This window comes from Canis aureus, chromosome 32 (assembly GCF_053574225.1).
Source record: "Canis aureus isolate CA01 chromosome 32, VMU_Caureus_v.1.0, whole genome shotgun sequence".
Classification (NCBI taxonomy): domain Eukaryota; kingdom Metazoa; phylum Chordata; class Mammalia; order Carnivora; family Canidae; genus Canis; species Canis aureus.
The window spans coordinates 35,304,545-35,319,408 of NC_135642.1; the positions used below are offsets into that span (position 1 = coordinate 35,304,545).

Consider the following 14,864-nt stretch of genomic DNA (forward strand, 5'->3'; position numbering starts at 1 on the left):
AGCGGCAGACAGACAAGAGGTGGGAGGTCCCACAGAAGAAGTCACACTACCCTGCAACATATGTGAACGCTCCTGCACAAGCACTGTATTTCCAGAAGGTGTCTTTAACACCCTAAAATGTTTTATGATTAAAAATCTGCATCCAGGGATGCCTGGGTGGCTCAGTGGTTGAGTGTCTGCCTTCAGCCCAGGGCATGATCCCAGGGTCCTGGGATGGAGTCCCACATCGGACTCTCTGCAGGGAGCCTGCTTCTCCTTCTGCCAATGTCTCTGCCTCTCTCTCTGTGTGTGTCTCTTATGAATAAATAAATAAAATCTTAAAAAAAAAAAAAAACTGCTCCAGGGGTGCCTGGGTGCCTCAGTCAGTTAAATGTCTGCCTTTGGCTCAGGTGATGATCCCAGGATCCTGGAATAGAGCCCCATATTGGGCTCCCTGCTTCACAGGGAGCCTGTTTCTCTCTCTTCCTCTGTGCCTCCCTGTGCTTGTGCACATGCACACTCTCTCTGAAATAAATAAATAAATAAAATCTTTTAAAAAAAACCACAAACGATCCCTGCATCCACACCTGGCCATTATCCCAGTGCAGGGAGAGGGGTGTCCAGAAAGAGGAATGACAGATAGTGGCCAAAGCCACGTTAAGTGCTGAGACCCTAACACACATGCACACACACACACATCACAGACACACAGGGCTTAAGCATGCACCAGTGCGCACACACACGTACACAGATACCATACATGGGCACACACCACACGTGTACACATATAAGCACACACACCACACACACACACACACACACATGCCCTGCACACGGCCATCAGCCATTAGAGCAATCAACACCCAGTGCTGGCTTAGCGGCCCATTTGGACCTCTGTGTTTTTACAATGATTTATTAGCAATGAAGAGCAATCATGTCCGCGGTGAGTGGGCACTTGAGCAATCGTCAGTAAGGTCAAGTTCCATTCTCCCCGTAACAGCCATTCAGCCAGAGTGAGAAAGCAGGGGGAGTGCTCCTGCCCCTGCAGCTGGCCTGGCAGACTGCCCCCCATCCCCCACCACTCTCAGGGCCCCGCTGCACCTGCCTCCAGCCTCCCCACATCCTGCCCACCCAGCCTCTCTATTCCCTCTGTGTCCCGAGCAGCAACACCTCGGGCCCCAACCAGCAACCCGACACGGAATGCTGAGGATGTCCTTTCCTTTCTGGAAACCGCCCTTTGTGCCTGTGGTTGGGTTTCCTTCAGGACTGACCACCTGGCAGGGCTGTGCCCCTTCCTCTGGTGCTCTGGTCCCCAATGGGAGGTGAGCGTCTCATCAGAGGGGGACAGCCAGGCCTGCTGGCATCAAAGCACACATATGAAGGCCACGTAGGAATGGTAACAGGTCAGGGCCTTGCTGACCTGGCCCTTCTACCCTCAAGGGCCTAATGGAACTCACCAAATGCATCTGGCCACGTAAAACAGCCCGACCGCACCCAGCCAGCACCAGTCTTGGCTAGAGAAAGCCCTATCCTTGGTTCACACCTCAGGGAGAGAGGCTCCTGGAGCCTTAGTCCCCAAACACCAGCCCCAGTCCCCCTACCTCTCTGCCTATGCCAGCAACCTCAAAGCACCTCTGCTTTGTTCCTCTGCCTTCTGCAAAGCTCCCACCTGCACCAGCCTGTCTACTCCACCACTTTCTGGTAGGGCAGCAGTAGAGACCTTGGTGGAGATCAGAGATCAGAGCACTGACCCATTGGGTCCGAGGGTCTTCCTCTCATGCAGGCCACCACACCATGTTTATAGAACATGATAAATCCTCCACAGTGGAGGGGAAAAGTTGCTTTGAATTGCACCTACCACTGTCTGCTTGCTCAAGAGGCCACGAGTCCACTTTTGTTCTCTCATTTGGAACTGTCAAATAGGGAGGAAGCAGGGCACTCAGGTCAGACTCTGGGGTACCAGGGGAGGAACTCATGCACAAGGCCTGGGTCATCCTCAACATATACTATGCATACATGCAGGATGATCTCTCAGATCCCCTTTCACATGGACTGAGTATTAAAAGATGTTAGGAAATTACTGGGGCACCTTGATGGCTCAGTCTGTTAGACTCAGATCAGATCCTGGGGTCCTGGGATGGAGCCGAGCCCCATGTCAGGCTCCCTGCTCAACAGGAAGTCTGCTTCTCCCTCTCCCTTTGCTCTTCCCGCTTTCTCTCTCTCTCTCTCTCTCTCTCTCTCCCAAATAAATAGATAAAATCTTAAAAAAAAAAAAAAAAAAAGGATGTTCAGAAATTACTAATTTTGCCAGTTGTGATAATGCTTTTGTGATTATGCGGGAAAATGTGCTTATTTGGGGGAATGTATCCTGATACAGTTAGGAGTAAATATCATGACGTAATTTACTTTAAAGTGAGTCTGCAAAAAAGATAATAGATGAAGTAAATATACAAAAACATTAACAATTGTTGAATGTTGTTCACAGTATATGGATTTTTAATTGTACTATTCTTTCCATTTTTCTATGCCTTAGAAGATTTTCCTAATAAAAAGTAAAACAAAACAAATACAAAAACTAAACACTTCTTTTAAAAAGGAAGAATCACAAAGAATGTTTCCCAGTCTCATGGTGCCAGGGGCAGACACAGATTTTAGCTGCTGAGTGAGTTCTAGTGGAAAGCATATAGGCACCGATGTCAGAGAGCCTCAGTTCAAAGCCAGCACAGTCCCTCCTATCTGCATGATCTTCTTTGGCTCTCAGGTTTGTTGGGTTTTGTTTTGTTTTGTTTTTTTAGAGAAAGAGAGTATAGGCACGTGTGTGCATGCCCACAAGGTGTGTGTGTCGGGGGACAACAGAGCGAAGGGGAGAGAGAGAATCTTAAGCAGGTTCCACACCCAGTACTTAGTCCAATGCACGGCTCAATCTCACAATCCTGAGATTATGACCTGAGTTGAAATCAAGAGTTGGAAATTTAACCAACTGTGCCACCCAGGCTCCCCTCGCCTCAGCTTTCTCTTATCTATAGAAGAGAAATAATAAAACTATCCTTACCAAGTTCTGAGAACTCAATGAACCTTTACATGTGGAAGTATGTAACACCCAGTGGGTCCTCAATAAATGTTCAGTCTTGTCCTCTCTCTGCATCTCCCCTGCTTCAGAAGAGAGTCAGTCTAGCATGAGACAACAAGATGCAAAATTTAAGGATTTCCGCTTCCCAAAAGATAGCAAAAATGCACTGTCCCCTATTCCTCCTGCTGGGTACAACTAAAAAGTCTGGACATTATATGTAAAACAATCATAAGACTGGGAACACTGGAAGGAGGAAACAGGCCAACAAGGGACCTCAAGACCTCACATGATGGTGACTTCCCTGGGTTTTTAAAAGACAGTTTAAATCTATTTTTGTTTGCAACTTCTGCATCAAGCAAGAATTATAAATCTGTGTTGATGGGCACACAATGTATAAATATGTAATTTGTATGACAAACAATAGCACTGAAGAGAGAGAGGGAATGCAGTTATATGGAAGTAAAGTTTTGTATACCATTGAAATGATGTTGATATTAAACACTATATTATAAATAAGAAAGTTACAGGGATGAAAAAGATGCAAGGTTTCTATACTTCATTCAAACTGGTAAAATGACACCAGGAACTGTCCTAAGGTATATCTACATAATAAAATGCCTTGAGCAACTCCTACAAAAGGCTATAGAAAGATATACACACAAAAATACCATAGATAAATCAAAATTATTTCTAAAAAGTGTTTAAGTAATGCCCAGAAAGCAGGAAAAAGAAAACAGAGAAAGGAGAAACAAAAACAAACAAAAAACAAAAATAAAATGGTAGACTTAAGACCTATTAAATCAATAATTATATTAAATGTAAATGGCCTAAATACACCAAATTAAAAAGAGATTGAAAAAAAAAAGGGAGCAGGGAGATTGAGACTGGCAAAGTGGTTTAAAACATACCCCAACCAGAGTGGCTAAAATTAAAAATAGTGATAACACCAAATGCAGCCAAGGATGTAGAAAAACTATCACTAATATATTGCTTGTGGTAAAATAAAAGGATACAGCCACTCTGGAAAACAGTTTGGCAGTTTCCTTAAAAACTAACCATGCAGAGAAATAGAGATATGTTCACACAAAATCTACCCAAGAATGTTTATAGCAGCTTTATTCATAATAGCCTGAAACTAGAAACAACCCAGATGTCCTTAGTGGGCGAACAGTAAAACAAACTATGGTACATACATTCCATGGAATATTACTAAACAATAAAAAGGAGCAAACTATGTAATGCAACAAACTGGATGAATCTCCAGAGAATTATGCTAAGTGAAAAAAACAAATCACAAAATGTTGCATACTATAGGATTCCAAGAAATAACAAAACAATAGAAATGGAGAACAGATTAGTCATTACCTGGGGGGATGGAAAGGAAGTGGATGTGGCTATACAAGAGCAACAGCCTTGTGGTGACGCAAATGTTCTGTATCTCAACTGTACCAATGTCAATACCCTGATTGTGATATTGTACTATATATAGTTTTGCAAGATGTTAACATTGGAGGTAACTGAGTAAAAGATATTATTTCTTACGAGTAAAAGATATTATTTCTTACAACTGCATGTGCATCTACAAGTCTCTCAAAATAGGAATTTAATTCAAAAAAGGAAATAAGGAGGGAATCCCTGGGTGGCTCAGCGCTTTAGCGCCTGCCTTCAGCCCAGGGCGTGATCCTGGGGACCCGGGATCGAGTCCCACATCGGGCTCCTTGCATAGAGCCTGCTTCTTCCTCTGCCTATGTCTCTGCCTCTCTCTCTCCTCTGTATCTTTCATGAATGAATGAATGAATAAATAAATAAATAAATAAAATCTTTTTAAAAAAAAAAAGGAAATAAGGAGACACTGGCTCTCAGAGTCGTGTGCAAGTGCAGGGCTGGCACCCAAGAGAGAGCACGTCCATAAGTGTGAACCTTAGGGTTCTCACTTACCTCACTGGTCCCAGCCCTGCCTGGGAATGATGCCTTCTCAGACGCACTTGGAGAGTGCTAGAACCAGAGGACCAAAGTTTGATCCCTACAGGGACCAGAAATCATCATGATGTTCCATACCACCCACATCCCAAATATTCCAACTATGCTGTGACGTGGAACCGTGGCTATATGGACACCAGGGTAGGGAGGTATGAGTGAGACAATCCACTACACTCAAGGGGAATCAAGCGCATGCTATATAGATTGAATTTTAAAGAAGGACGGGACTTTCAAGATCATCTGGCTTCATATATGGAGAAACTGAGTCCCAAAAGAAAACATCATACTCTCCCAAGGCCACCCAGATAATAGATTCCTGCCTGGGGTTCTCACCACAATGCCACGTCTTCCTCTCATGAGCAGGATGCACACTCAAATGAAAGGCAAAAATGGCCACATCTCTACCTTCCAGATAATTCCCAACAACAAACATCTCCAGGGCCACTAGGCCCAGAAAGAACTAGATTTGACCCCACAGGACAAAGGACAAAGGAAAGGGACAAGTCACAGTTGGTAAGAAAGAAGGAGCAGTCGAGGATGACATTGGAGCACAGTGCGTGCTCTTCCACCCTTATGCAACAACCTCCTGGGCACCTCCTCTCCCACTGTCATCAACCCCTTCCCTGGAGCCACTATACACACAGTAAATTGCTCTCTCTTCAGATTTTTTTTCTCCAAGACAAGCCTCTGCCATCGGACCACAAGAAAGGAAATCATCCTTTGTGGGCTGCACTCCAGAAAGTCAAGGGTCTCCCAGCCAGCCAAGTCAGACTGCTTTTGTATCAGCCACATCTAATCACTCTCTCAGACTCTCTGGCCTCACCTGTCTTCACAGCAGTTGGCCACGTGTCCTACCCAGCCACTGCCGGTGCTGTGTGGGCTCTGTCCAGCCTCTGTTGACCTCACCTGGGCACATCCCCCCAGTACCTGGTCTCATGCTCCTGCCCTGGGGCTTTCCTGTTGCCACCAAGATGTGAGAAACCCCAGGAACCACTCAGCACCCACACACAGGCAACTCGGAAGCATAAGAAGGTGGTATCCATGGGGAGACAGGAGCTGGGGTTAATCTCTTCTCCTTTCTTGCCCTGGATGCAGGTGTGCATTCAGCTTGTCTGAAGACAAGGTGAGGCACGCTGAGCTCAGCACCCACACGCAGAGCTCGCTCCGTGATGCACTGCTCATACTTGCTCTCCCTCCTTCCCGGGCCCACATCCTTTTTCCCTCATTCCTGCTTCCCCAGGACTGCACTCCTCCATAAAGTATCAACACATTTTGGCCTCAGATTCTATTTTCTAGAGACCAGGGTGAAGATACTCTCTTTGGAGCAATAAGAAATGACAGGGCAGCCCATGTGGCTCAGCAGTTTTAGTGCCGCCTTCAGCCCAGGGCCTGATCCTGGAGACCTGGGATCGAGTCCCACATCAGGCTCCCTGCATGGAGCCTGCTTCTTCCTCTGCCTGTATCTCTGCCTCTCTCTGTCTCTCATGAATAAATAAATAAAATCTTTAAAAAAAAAAAAAAAAGAAATGTTAGCTAAATAAAGAAAAGAAAGTTTGCTCTGGCTGTCATCCTTTGAGGTGCTGGGCACTAGGCAACCTTGGGCCTTCTCGTTGCGTGCCCAAATCCTGGGGACGTTAGAGCCCAGGGTGGCTGTGGGATGATGGGATGACCTCCTGTGCCCTCTTTTGTCCCTGTGTATCTCCTCAGCTATGCCCTTCCCTGGGACCTTTATAGCCAGACAAATATGAGCAGCATCTTGCTGGTGTGCAACCCAGCCCCATGTTACAGGAGAGAGAGCAAAGCTGAGATGTGTTCCAGGACGGATCACCAGCAGTTTACACTGATCCAGACTCAACAGCTATGCTAAGATCAGCATCTGTTCTAGACTCTGCCAGGAGCCCGGTCCCAGCACTCAGTGCCCTACTCTGATTGGCGGGTTCTGTGATGTATGAATTGTCAAATATTTTGGCTACAACACTGGCTAAGATGCTTTCCTGACCAACATGGTACGTGAGGGAGCCTCTTAGAGGCAGCTCCTTGCCCTCCTCTGGGTATATTCAAAATGCCTGGATATGTCCTTTTCCCTACAATAATCTTCTTGCCAGAGAAGTCAGAGAAAAACACACTGATTTGTTGTCCTAAGGATCCAAGTCACTAATAGAGACCCATGGCACAGACCTCATGAAACGGAATCCTAAGATATACATAGACTCAAAGAGGCCATCAGAATTCCACTCAAAGGTGTTGGACTGAGCAAAGTGTACTGAAGGGGACTATTTGCAGAGGTGTGAGCAGGATTGAGGGAATCCACAAAGAATGTTAAAAACACTCCGGGACTTGCAATGGTGGGAAGATACTATCACCCCAAGTCCCGAACAGGCACAGTGAGGAGTCATGGTGGCAGGAGCCCAATGAAAGTCAAAGCAGAGGAGGAGGGGACCATAGCTGTCGGGGGGTGCAGTTCCTGCCAGACCAGAGCCCCACAGCAGGGTGGGGGGGAATAGGGAAGAAACCCTCCAACCTCTCTCCTCCCACCTTCTCATGCACCAAGTACCTCCCAGTGGCCAAACCCAACCAGGAGGCAGAAAGCTGGGGCCCATGCAAAAGTGAGCTCCCTCATGCCACGGAGTACAGAGATGGGTGTGGGGGGCACATGTGGCAATCCAAGGGGCACAGAGAGGCAATCGGAGGTCCAGAAGGGTGGAGGACACCTATCACACGTGTCCCTTGCACACCAAGGCCCAGAAGCACACACCTGGCACCGCTGGAGGATCGCCCACCTCCTTCCCCCTGCCATCGCCCCCTCGGATCCTCCTGTTCCCAGTGGCACTGACTAGGTATGTCCTGGGGGGACTGACTGCCAAGGGGAAGCCAGAGCGCCTTCCCTGCCTCTGCCCTTGCCCTAGGTCCCCAGGAAAGGAAAAGGACAGAGGACAAAGGAGGGCTTCTCCTCCTGGCGTGGCCAACCCCCCAGCCGCAGAGCCCTAGAGCCAGACAGGGCGGCCCTTCCTTCTGCCTGGGGCCCAGTACTGGAGAACATTACATTTCTTTTCCTCCTCTTGGCACACGGGGAGGCACTTCCCCCACTCCCCACTGCCAGCTCTGAGCCTGGTCTCCACCTGCAGTGGCATTGCCATGGCTGAGCCAGCCCCCAGAGGCTTGCTGGCTGTGAGGCAGCAGTGGGCCCAGGATCCCCACGGCCAGGGACTCCCTCAGCCCACATGGGGAGCAGGCCGGACTCCACTGAGGCTGGGCAGGCAAGGCTGCAGGCTCTGGACAGCGGGAGGGAGGGCCAAGCTCTGGGAGAGGGGTGAGCCCTCATATGCCCCGGCCGGCTTCCCAGCTTTGCAGATCTGCCTGGGGTTTAAGGCGGAGCTGGGGAGAGCCAAAAAGCTGTTTGGTGTCCGAAATTGTAGCACAAGGAAGGGCAGGGAGGACAAGTCACAGGACCTTGCAAATCCCTACACTTGGTTGCGGGGGGAGAGGAGATGGTTTGCTGGTGAGTTGCAGCTAACTCAGGCCTGAAATTAAAAATCAAACTTGCTCCTTTGTCCTCTCCGGCTCTCTTTGACCCTTCCTTGTGAATAAAATAAATGAAATAAGCCAACTAGATAAATTCTGGTCATAGCTAATTAAAGCTGAAAGGGATCTCAGAGATGACACCATCCTTTGATTGATGGATGAAGGGACCCAGAGAGGTGAAGCAACATGTCCAAGGTCACACAGCGAGGCGGTGGCAGCACCAGGGCAGGAGCTCCTCAAGTCTCCAAAACATCAAGAACCTGCTACGAGGCACTGGGGACTGACTCTTCTAGATGGCGGGGATATGACAGCAAACAAAACAGACGCAGGGTGAACAACGTAGAGCAACGCGGCCCAACAGAAGTTTGTGCAGTGATGAAATGTTCCAATACAGCGGCCACAGCCACACGCGGCTTGGGAGCATCTGAAATGTGGCTGTCGTGATCCCAGAAAAAACTTGTCCTCCGTGCATTCTGCAGCATGCTGCTTGGTGCGTGCCATTTGGGATTGCCGGGTCCTCAGGAAGGACCCACATTCCTATCACTAGGCCACGGCCCTCCCCACCCCTGGTAACTGTCCTGCTCTGAAGCGGACTTTGATATTAATACACCACTCATGCTTTCCGCTGATCGATGTTTGCGGGGTGTCTCTTTTTCCATCCAGGAACTGAACTTTTCATTTTATTTGTTTTTAATTAATTTACATAACCACGCGCGGCTAATAGCTATTAATCTGGGACAATGCCATTTTGGAGAGCTCAGGTCTGCCTCCGGTGGGCCAGTGGCCAAGTGGACCGGCTCCTCCCCGCAGGGGAACACTACCGGTATCCCATGGAATTCAGAGGCCCCAGGCCCGGTTCCCCAGTGTGGGGGGAGCCATCCTCATCTCATCACTGTCCAAGGTGGAGAAAATGGACCATGCCCCCCACCCCGTTCCTGAGACCGAGGCAGCTGGATGTATCCAGGGGCAAAGACTAAGCAGGAGGGGGTGACATCCGAGCAAAACTTTGTCTCTGTCCTTGCTTCAGGCAGGTCCTGCCCCCAGACCAAAGGTGGCTGAGCCCTCCCAGGGCTGGGAGGCAAACACTCTGGCTACATATTCTGGGGGTCCTGGGCAGGGAGGAGGCCCTGGTTTCCCTGGGTTGGCTGAGGCCTGGGCAATGGCAGCTGGAAATGACACAGCGGGAGGAACAGGGACAGAGCATGGAGGGAGAGACCCGGTGGCCCCATTGACTGAAATTTCTTGTGTGGAAAGCTGGCCAGGTAGGACCCAGGACTGCCAAGGACTCCTCGGGCAGAGGGACCCCCTCCTCCTGCAGGCCTCCACCGCCCTCCTCGCCGCCCTGCTGTGTCTGCCTCCTTCCCTGTCACCCCCACTGTGGGCATCGCTTCCTGCATATATGGGGCCTCCAGGGGCTGCCCTTCCCTCCCACACAGCCGTGCCCAGGGCCCAGCTCAGGGCTGGAGCGCTGTGGGTGTGTGAGGAAGAAGAGGCGAGGGCGGGGAGGGGGAGAGGAGGAAAAAGAGAAGGATTTCTACCCTGAGTCAGCAGGATCCCGCCTGTCTAGGGCTCAAGAGCAGTGGGGAGGCCGACTCATGAGGAGTCCAGGAGTCTCTCTCTCTCTCTCCCTCCCTCCTGTCTCCCTCCCCTCTCCCTCCTCTTTCGTTTCTCTCCCTTCTCTCCTCTCTCTCTCCTCCCTCTTTCCTTTATCTCCCCTCTCTCTCCTCTCTCCCTCCCCTCTCTCCTCTTTCCTCTCTCTCCCCCTCCTTCTTCTCTCCTCTTTCCCTCTCTCCTCTCTCCCCTCTCCCCCTCCTCTCCCTCTCTTCCTCTCTCTCTTTCTCTCTCTCTCCTGCCTCTCCCTCCCCACCCACCTCTAGCCCTTTGCATTAAGACTTGAATGCTAAGCCTGAGTTCCAGTCTCAGCGCGTCCTGACTTTCTATCTGCTCCTCTCTGGACATACCCCAGCATCTTTACCTCCCCCCAACCATCACTTGGGGGGCTTGCCCTGGCCTCTCTCCTGAGCTTAGGGAGCTGTAGAGCTGGGAGCCCCGTGCAGGGAGTTGGGGAGGCTAGACACCAGCCAGCAGGGGCACCTGAGCCCCTGGAGTCTCCACATTACACCAAGCACACCTCCACTTTAATTTATACATCTTATTTCATTTTTTCACCAAATAAACTGTCACAATAATACAGGAGCTGATTCAATTCAGGCAGAGCTGCACAGATCACATCAGAAAATGACTGATAGTCTTGATGTGGAAATTGCATTTATCATACAGGCAAATAAAGTGCGAAGACATACACTCAGGATAAAGGTTTTGTCAGCACCAGAGTGCACAACTGACCTGGAGTCCCCCCAGCAAATGAGGCATCAGCACCGGTTCAAAATAAGATTGAAATGGGGAGCAGGACAGTCTACGGGACCAGGGGTTGGTGAAGACCAGTGGGTTGGGGTGCACGGGGCCCAGGCAGCACGGGGAAGAGGCGCCCTCTGGACACACTAAGCCACAGTCCCAGCCTCTGCTTGGGGGAGGTAAGGAAGGGCAGAGAGCTAGTGCCCCCGAAAGTCCTAGGAATCACTCCATATTGGCAATTCATGGCAAATTGCTCTTATACTTTACTGGTCCAGCTGGAGAGATGCATCTTTGAACTCCAGCAAAAGACTTTGAAAATCACTCTCCAATCTGGCTCTCAAAGCGCTGTCTGGGATGAATTAAAGGGAATTATACACATAAACCCCCCATATCAAGGGGACACCCATTCTCCTTCGACTGCCTGCAAGCTGATCAGACAGATAGAGTTCACAGCAGAACAGGCACCCAGGCTGGAAAAATAAAATAAAATAAATTTGAAATGCAAAGATTGATGGCTCCTGTCATCAAGTCTCTCCAAAACCATCGTCCGTAAATTGGAATTTCCATTGATGCTAAGATAAGAGTGATAGCTCTCCATGGCAGCCGCTGGCCTGGTGGGGGTCTTTGGGGAAGGACTCCAGATTTCCCTTAAAACTCACACGCTGTCCAGTGTAGGGGGATCCATAACCAGGATTATGGCTCTGGTCCTAAGAGACACCCCATCACCACAGGAAGGAGACACGGGGTCACAGACAAGTCAGGTCACACTGAGACTCCTTGCACCTGCCACGCTAACACTGTGCCCAGTGCCTGGTACCTAGTCGGCATTCAGCAACATTTATGAAGACCAGACAGGATGCTGCCTATCTTCTCGGGCCCTACTGGGCAAATTCACCCCAGCCTCATCCTCCCCTGGCACAGCACAAGCCCCAGGTAAGCCAAGGACGGGAAGCAGCGGACAGGTACCAACAACTCTATTCTGCTCAGACCCTGGTCCGGGCCAGAGCCAGCTGACAGTCAGGAGTGCAGACGCTGAGGTTGTTTATCTGCCACCGAGGCTGACGTATCTGCAGCCAGGGTACCTGGACAGGGAGGCCAGAGGGGGAATGTGTTGAAGGCTATGGTGGGCCACCGGGATCCCCCTTCAGGGACTTGGGGGATTCCAAGTCCCTCTCTAGGAATAACCCTCAGCCAGAGAGAGCCACTTGGGTCAAGGTCACAACCCAAACCTAGAGGCAGCTACATCCAATGACTGGTTAGTTGGCCACAGGGAGGGTGGCTATCACGGCTTGGCCCCTTGCCTCACACTGGGTCAGCTGTGTGGGCCACCCCTGCATGAGAGCTCCCGGGAGAGGGGAGGCCTCTGGTGTGACCCCATCACCATCCAGCTCCTCCCTCTGCCCCACTTCACCGCCCTCACTCCCCACAGGTGTTGATACCAGGGCACGAGGGAGACAATCCCTGATGTGGCAGGTGCCACAGAAGTCAAGGTGACATGAAACCCCTTGTCTAGGGATCCCTGGGTGGCACAGCGGTTTGGCACCTGCCTTTGGCCCAGGGCGCGATCCTGGAGACCTGGGATCGAATCCCACGTCGGGCTCCCGGTGCATGGAGCCTGCTTCTCCCTCTGCTGTGTCTCTGCCTCTCTCTCTCTCTCTGTGACTATCATAAATAACTAAAAAAAAAAAAAAAAAAAAAAAAAAAAAAGGAAACTCCTTGTCTAGCCTGTTCCTTCATGCCCAAAGGGACCTAGAGAGGGGGAAAGACTTGCCTCTGTGCAGGCGGTCCCGTCCTGCAGAACTGTCCCACTTAGGCCTCCTGGTGCCATGCTTCCCCAGGAAGCCTCCAGAAAGGCAAGACTCTGGATCACAAGGCCCTAGATGAGTAATTGAGAAAGATCATTTCCCGATCCCGACTGGCCCCAGCTTTAACTGTCATTTTGTGGGCCCTTATGCCAAAAACCAGGCTCCCTTGGGCTCTCAGCATCGCTTGGCGCATCTTGCCAGTATCCTTCACAGAACAGGATATAAGTGCTGCCATTTTACGAGATTTATTGAGAGCCTCGTTCAAGTAAGGAAAGAGACTTTCATCATTCTCAGCTGCGTTGTTACAGTTGACAATCACCTGTCTATGCACCCCCAAAATTTTTAAATGGAGAAAAAAATCCAGAATCACCCAGCATTTACAGTGATTTGGTTAATCCCTAGAGGAAAACACAATTAAATGAAAGGGACAAAGTGAAAGCTGACTGATGAGTTGCCTTTTTAAGACACTTGGTTCAATTAAGCTAAAAGCCTGCTCTCAGGGCCACAGTGATCATTCCCAAACACGGCCGGCCCCTCAGCAAGAGTCAGGGCTCTCCAGCAAGAGTCGGATGCTCCCAAAGCCAAGAGGAGGGAATCCCTGGAGTCTGCACCTACACCTGCCCTTCCCATTTGGGACCAACTTCTCTGATCCCTGCTGACAGCCAATCGCCCCTTCCTGCTAGATGAGGCTCAACAGGGGGATGAGGTGTAGGACAAGAAATACAAGTTCTATTTCTAAAGCATTGAACTTTTGGGGGGTGCCTGGGTGGCTCAGTTGGTTAAGCCTCCGCTTTCAGCTTAGGTCATGATCCTAGGGTCCTGGGATCCAGCCCCACATCTGGTCCTTGCTCAGCAGGGAGCCTGTTTCTCCCTCTCCCTCTGCCTGCTGCTCCCTCTGCTTGGACTCTCTCTGTGTCAAATAAATAAAATATTAAAAAAAAAAAAACAAAAAAAAACATTAAACTTGTTTTTTATCCTGTTGTCTTACCTGTCTGCTGATTTTGGCCCTTGGTGGGAAGCCAGGGCCTATTGTGCCACTAACTAGCCTCAGCTTTCACATCTTTAAAATGGGTATGACCATGGACCATGGAAACCTGGATGTCAGCTCCCACTCTGTTGAGAATGTGCAGCCTAACTTCAAACTTCAAACCTAACTTCAAGTCCTTCATCCTCTCTGGATTGTGGCTTCCTTACCAGCAAAAGCGGTCTTAAACATCTATTTATTCCACCACAATGAAGCTTGCAAGGACTGGATAGCTTTTTCAACATATGGTTTTAGAACGATGTGATATCCACATGAAAAAATGTTAAAAATAGGTAAATGCTTAAACTTGAAGTACTTCACCAAAGAGGATACACAGATGGCAAATACACACATGAAAAGATATTTAACATCATCAGGCATTAGGAGAATGAGAATTAAGGCTGAAATGTAATGCCATTTAGAATGGCTAAAATAAAAATTAGTGATAACACCCAATTCTGGCAATACTAGGTCGATAGAGATACTTGGACATAATGAAATAAAATAAAAATAAAATAATACATTTTTAAAAAAGAGAGAGAGATACTAGGTCACTCCTCATTGCTGTAGGAATTTACAGCGACATAGCTACTCTGGAAAATAGTTTGGCAGGTTTTTGTTGTTGTTGTTGTTAACTAAACACGCAACTACCATATGACCCAGCAATTGCACTCTCAGGCACGTATCCCAGAGAAATAAAAACTTATGTTCACACAAAAACCTACACAAGAATGTTTATAGCAGCTTTATTTGTAATAGCCCAAACCTGGAAACAACCAAAATATCCTCAATGGCAAATGATTATACGCACACAGTACACCCATTCCACATATACTAGATTGAATAATGTCCCCCAAAATTCATATCCACCCAGAACCTCAGAATATGACCTTATTTGGAAACAGGGTCTTTGCAGATATAATTAATTAAGATGAGGTGAACCCTAGAGGTACCTGGGTGGCTCAGTTGGTTAAGCGTCTGCCTTCAGCTCAAGTCATGATCCCAGGGTCCTGGGATCGAGCCCCAAGAGGAGCCGGCTTCTCCCTTTCCTTCTGCCCATCCTCCTCTGCTCATGCTCTCTCTCTCTCAAATAAATAAAATCCGTTTTTTAAAGGTGATCCCTAAGTCC

The 14,864-nt window shown here is 49.1% G+C and overlaps 1 protein-coding gene across 6 annotated transcripts in view; it reads right to left on the reverse strand.

The window, feature by feature from the left end:
* MEGF11 (multiple EGF like domains 11) overlaps positions 1–14,864 on the reverse strand; it is a 343,797-nt gene that overhangs the window by 291,201 nt on the left and 37,732 nt on the right. The window lies entirely within an intron of this gene.